Consider the following 6,000-nt stretch of genomic DNA (forward strand, 5'->3'; position numbering starts at 1 on the left):
TTCCTATACATGTAGCTGCCCAGCTTTCCCAGCACCACTTATTGAAGAGGCTGTCTTTTCTCCATTGTATACTCTTGCCTCCTTTATCAAAAATAAGGTGACTATATGTGCGTGGGTTTATCTCTGGGCTTTCTATCCTGTTCCATTGATCTATATTTCTGTTTTTGTGCCAGTACCATACTGTCTTGATTACTGTAACTTTGTAACATAATCTAAGGTCACACAGCTAGTAATCAGTACTGGGTTTTGAGCTCAGGCAGTACAATTTTCACAAGTTCTTCTTAATCACCATGCTGTAGAGATTTGTTGCTTTATTGAAGACAATCTGCTTTGCATCTTACATTTTGCAATAGAGTAAGTGGACTTTGGTACATTTTCACCCAAAACCACCTTCTACTTTCAACAAGAGAAAGCGATATTTTAAAATACTCCACCTATAAGGTTTCAACAGATAACCATTTTAATTCATCATTTTGTAGATACTATATCACACAAAAGTGCTTTTGGTATGGGCATTTGAAATAGGATTTTGATAAAAATTTAACAAAGTTTTATCAGCAGGTTCTTTGCTTTAAAAAATCTGCTCATCAGGAGATATGGTAGACATTGTTCCATTAATGTGAGTGGACCAAATTCCTTATAAAAAGAATTTGAATGTGCTTTTTTCCGTATGGTGCCAGCATCTATAATTCTATTTCTTTATTAAAGGTGATTTGACACAATGAGCAAAATTCAAAGCAGTTAGAGCATTAGAGCATAACTGATAAATTTCCAAAATGAGAGCACATTTCTGAATGTCTGAGGGAGCTTGTATAAAAATGTGTTGTTCTATAAGAAGAAGAGGTAATAAAGCCCTCCTGGAATAAGAATGTAATTTTCATGGGAAAAATATAATTTTTTTTCCTTAAGGAATTCTGAAAGTAAATTAATTGAAAAAATATTAAGGTCAATTGCCCATTTTATTTTTACAAGGCTTTTAATTTTCCCTTTATCATCAGAGTACTTGAGCATGTAAAAAAAAAGGAAAATTACCACAAATTGGAGATTTATCAAAATCTTACTATATTTTAGGCACTCTTCAAGACATTTTACATGCATTAAATGATCTAATCATCACAAAAGCCCAGGAGGTACCCATTTTATAGACAATGAAACTGAGGCACAGAGATTAAGGAATTTGCATAGACATGATCTAAGAGTCTATTGTCTGGCTCTACAGTTGTCCCACTCAACTGCTATGCTATTTTGCCTTAACAGCAGTTAAGAATATTCTCTTTCTGATATAGTTTCAAATTTCCACAATTCTCCCATACATTGAACATTATTTTGTCGAGAATAAACTCAGTTTTGCATGATTTTTATAGAAAATATAAAGCAGAGCTATCTTGGATATTTTGTCTATGATTTCTCAAGAATATCCTGTGTTTGAAACCATAAGTTTCCCCTACAGAGATGTAATTTGTTTTAATTAGGTCATCTAAATGTCAATTATTTATGTTGACTACAGCAATTCCTAATTTTGGGATTTCACAGGCCTTCACTCTTGCCTGGCACTCGGGGAATCTTCTCTGTTTTGCATAATCTTAATTATATTACTTTGTTGTAGGGACGCAAGAAAAATGACATTCTTCTAGAGTGACTTCTCAATTAAATCAAAGAGATCTGATAACATTAAAGAAAATGCTGGCAAAGCACTGAGTGTTAAGAAGGAGGGAATATCCATGTTAAATGAGTTACCAGAAATAAAGTACAGAATTATATCAGGGAACAGTTCACTTAGCATAATTAGTAGTTTTTGTTACTAACATGCTAAATGATTTATTAGCTATCAATGAGAAGTTGATGTGCTATAATAATCATTCCAAAATACCCTTTCTTGATTATGCAGCAATTGTATTTCCCAAACTCTTTAATGCTATTTAGCCCTTACCATATTTTGATAAAATAAATAAGAACAAGCATTGTAATTCCACGTTTAAAGGTAGAGACTGAATCACACAGATGCTAAGTAACCTAAGGGAAATCTCACAGTGATAATAGTGAGTCCAGTGTTTTTAAGCCTCTAAATTCCCAGCCACTGTTCTCTGTCTAAAACCGTGGTGTCTGCATAAAAATGTGTTCATGTTGAGGAGAAAATAGAGAAGAAATAGGGGAGGGAGAGAGAGAGAAAAAAACTAAAAATTGTATTATTTGTTTTATACAAACACTGGGGAATATAGTGTCTTTTACAAAAATAATGTTGGTTATAAAGGAGAGCATAAAATGGTTTAATTTCAAGCACCTGACTTATTTTCTTTTCCTGAGCTCTGTGGGAATAAACCCTTACATTCTTCTTAAGCAATATTTCTTTAATCTTGTCATGTAAAGAAGAGATTATAAATCACAAAAAATGTATGAGCTCCTGCTTGTGAAGATTTTTCCCTGTTATACCATTAAAATAATGTGAACTGTAAAAAGGATTACTCTAGTTTCTCCAGGTCAAGTACAGTTTGTTAGGAGCACAAAGACCATGGAATACAGAAGAGTTGATCGGATTTATAAGTCAACGTCTGTGATGCTACATGGTGCGTAAAAGAATTATGTAAGTGCTACATCTGCTCCTAGGAAGTTATCTGTGAATACTTCCTAATTTTTTCATGCCAGTGTGTGTGTTGTGTGAATCACAATGAAGTGAGTCCTTGTTCACTTCTCTAGCTCTGTTATATTTGGGTGAGCGCTTATATCACTCAACTGAGTGCTCTGGGCTAAAGAAGTCCACATATTCTAACTTCTTTCCATCATGTTTCCACAACATAGAGAAGATGTGATTGGTGTGAATTAGAATTAGACCTGACTTTTCTTAAATATTAGTGGAATGTGATTAAATGTAACATGATCATAGACATCAGATATTAATCTGATTTTAATCTCTGCTACGAGTATATGGTGGTAACTGTTATGAAATGAAAGAATGTCCCTGCAAAGAAAACTTATTAAGAAATCTATAAAGTTTTAAAATGTGTTTTGTAAAACTAAACTCAAATGCAGTTTCAGTAGTTAGGAAAACACTTAAGTGGCAAATTCCTCAATTTCCTTGCTTCCTGAAGAATGAGAAAGTGAAATGTATTTGTTTATTATTTTCTTAGCTTTATCTGTGTATTAAGTAGGAATTCTGGGTGGAGGTTGAGTAAAGTCTGATCAGATAGATGATCATGACGGTGTTCTCAGGATATTGAGGATTTTCAGCTAGGTTTGGTATGAGGAAAATATTGTCTTCTCGATCTCTTGAATAAAATTCTATTTTAAATTTTTCTCACAAATTTGATAACTTTTCAAAGGGTGTTTCCTGATCGATGTTTATGTTCCAATCATTGAAGGAGAGCACTCTTTCAGGTTCGTAGAAATTTTGGCCTGACGTTACCCTTATGCTAATATTTCCAGGGGCTGCCAGATCTTCTTATTTTACTTGAATAGCCTTCACAGTGCTGCAGACAATCATGAGAGAGGTTATTGGATATATCCTCATTCCAATCTTATTTCCTTTCTTTCTCCATAGCTGTATTTAAGAAAACAACATAGGACTCGGATATTGGAAACAATGTATTTTTAGACAAGTCCACAACACTGTCTTACAAAGATTTTAAGCACCATCAAAAATTAAGCATATGGAAGTTGTTGTACATGGATGGTGACTTTGGTGCATACATAATAAAATTCATATATTTAAAAATGGACACCTTTGTGGTTCTGGAGCCATCTGTGAGCTTATGGTAAAGCCTGTTGAATTTTGTAGTTCAGGAAAACTATTCCCAGGCTAAGATTTCCATAAGAAATCCATATCAGTGAGCCGTTAGTGAACTTTCCTTCTTGGGTGGTCCTCAGCCAGTGATGCACTGGAGAGCACAGATGTAGAGCAACACATAGACCAATGAAGAAAAGCAGTGCATCCTTCTAGAGGGAGAGGGGATATGACATCACACTGGCACTCTAGGCCAAAAGGGATGTCTATACATTAAGGAAATATGTCTTCTGCTTTTCCAAAGATTGTAGACTCTCAGGGCTGGAAGATACTTTAAATATCTCCTAGTTCTGTTATATAGAGAGTGGTCTCTAGACCAGGCTTTATATATAGTTCTGAAAGGATGCAAAGACCTATCTTAGCAAAGCCAGCTATGATGAATAGGTAGCTGCATACACTGGACTTAAAGCACCCACTATTCTTCGTATTTTGTGAAAATGGAGGAAATTTAGAAATTTTTAAAATTCTTTATTTTGTGTCCAGTAAAAAAATGCCCCATGGAGCCTTAATTGTGCATAAATAAATAGATTTTGTATGTATATATACACACAAATAATATAGAGGGTTACCCTTGCCCTCAACATGACCTCATAAGACTTCCACTTAAGAGAAAATTTAATAAAATTCCTAGATATCCAGGCTTGTAAGCTTCTCCTAAGTAAAAGTTTGATGAAAAAACAATCTCTGTTTTGTGTGTTTGTTAGTTTTTACTTCTCTTAATTAATTACTTTTGATCACCACATGGCTTTGATGAAATGAATTCATTTTGATTTATGTTTCACTACTTTCTCATCTGTACAAAACTTGTCAGAACACAGTACACACTAGTACACAGAGAGTGACTGCACAAAACTTCTAAATTGTTAGTTAATTTGTAGGTTTCCAAAAAAGTGAGAAAATTTAAATCAATGGAAACACACAGCATGGAATCATAGTGAAATGCAGTGTATAAATTGGAAAGAGTAAGAATAGTTATAAGGTGAACTTTTACTCATATTAACATAATTCAGTGGGCTATATTCAGCTTGTATTCTTTAATGTATTTATTTTGTCTTGAGAGGGCAGAAATCAAACTTACTGAGTCTGATGGGCCTGACATTAAGATATTACATATGGCTCTAGGATTTGGGGTTACAGAATCATGCTCTTATTCTTAATATATTTATTTAAAAAATATTTTCCCTTAAAAAATAAATCAACACATTAGCACTTAGGTGTCGGCTATAAAATTATTTGTGTCTAAATCATTGTATAAAAATTACAAAGCATAAACATGCAAAACAAAAAACCAAGAAAATTTCTCAAATGCATACCACCCAGAATGTCATATCTTTCATTAGTATTTATCTCTATCACTTTTTTATGAAGTGGGACTAATATAATACATGATGCTCAATGCTCTTTCCTAACAACAATATATCATGAAAAATCATGTCACTGAATATAGCTCAACATCATCAGTTTAATGCCAATCTTGTCATTGACTTTAAGTATATATCATAATTTCTGTAACTAATATTCTATTGTTGGATACTTAGGCCATTTTCAGGATTTGTTTTCTGTCTTGGTAATGTGCCTGTTGCTAGCCGTACCTTGTTTTGTTTTGATAATGTGCATACCTAGACACATAATCAAATAATTCCTCAATGTAAGATTCCTAAAAGTGGGAATGTGAAAGGAGATGTAAAAAATGAATGAGGTGAACCATTGTCAGGCTTTTGATGCAACTGTCAAACTATATTTGAGGCAGATTAAATCAATTTATATTCCCACAAGCAGCTTGTGTTCCAGAAATAATGGACTGCCAGGCAAGAATGAACCATTCCCTTAATAAACATTTTTAAAAATCCTGGATAATATATAGTACATATCATTTGTGGATTATCTAGTAAGAAATGAAGGGATATCTCTGAGTGTCAAAATCCAAGCTGGAGCTGAGATACTAGTAAATGAAAAGATGGCCAGGAGCTGTAAGAAGGTATCTGACCAAGAATGACTCTTTGTCTTATTTGTCTTTATGTTTGTTACTATTGAAGCACAAGGTACATAGTATAAAGTACATAAATGGTACTTGTAGGTATGGTTGAGTTTCGCAAAGCTGACATATTTGTGTACTGTCTGAACAGATCAAGTTATATTACCAGCACTCCAGAGTGTGCGCTCTTCTAGTTTTTATTTCTTTTCAAATGGCGAATATCTTTTTTTTTTTTTTTTTTTTTTTT

Source organism: Lipotes vexillifer, unplaced genomic scaffold, assembly GCF_000442215.2.
Source record: "Lipotes vexillifer unplaced genomic scaffold, Lipotes_vexillifer_v1.1 scaffold1533, whole genome shotgun sequence".
NCBI classification, from domain to species: Eukaryota; Metazoa; Chordata; class Mammalia; order Artiodactyla; family Lipotidae; genus Lipotes; species Lipotes vexillifer.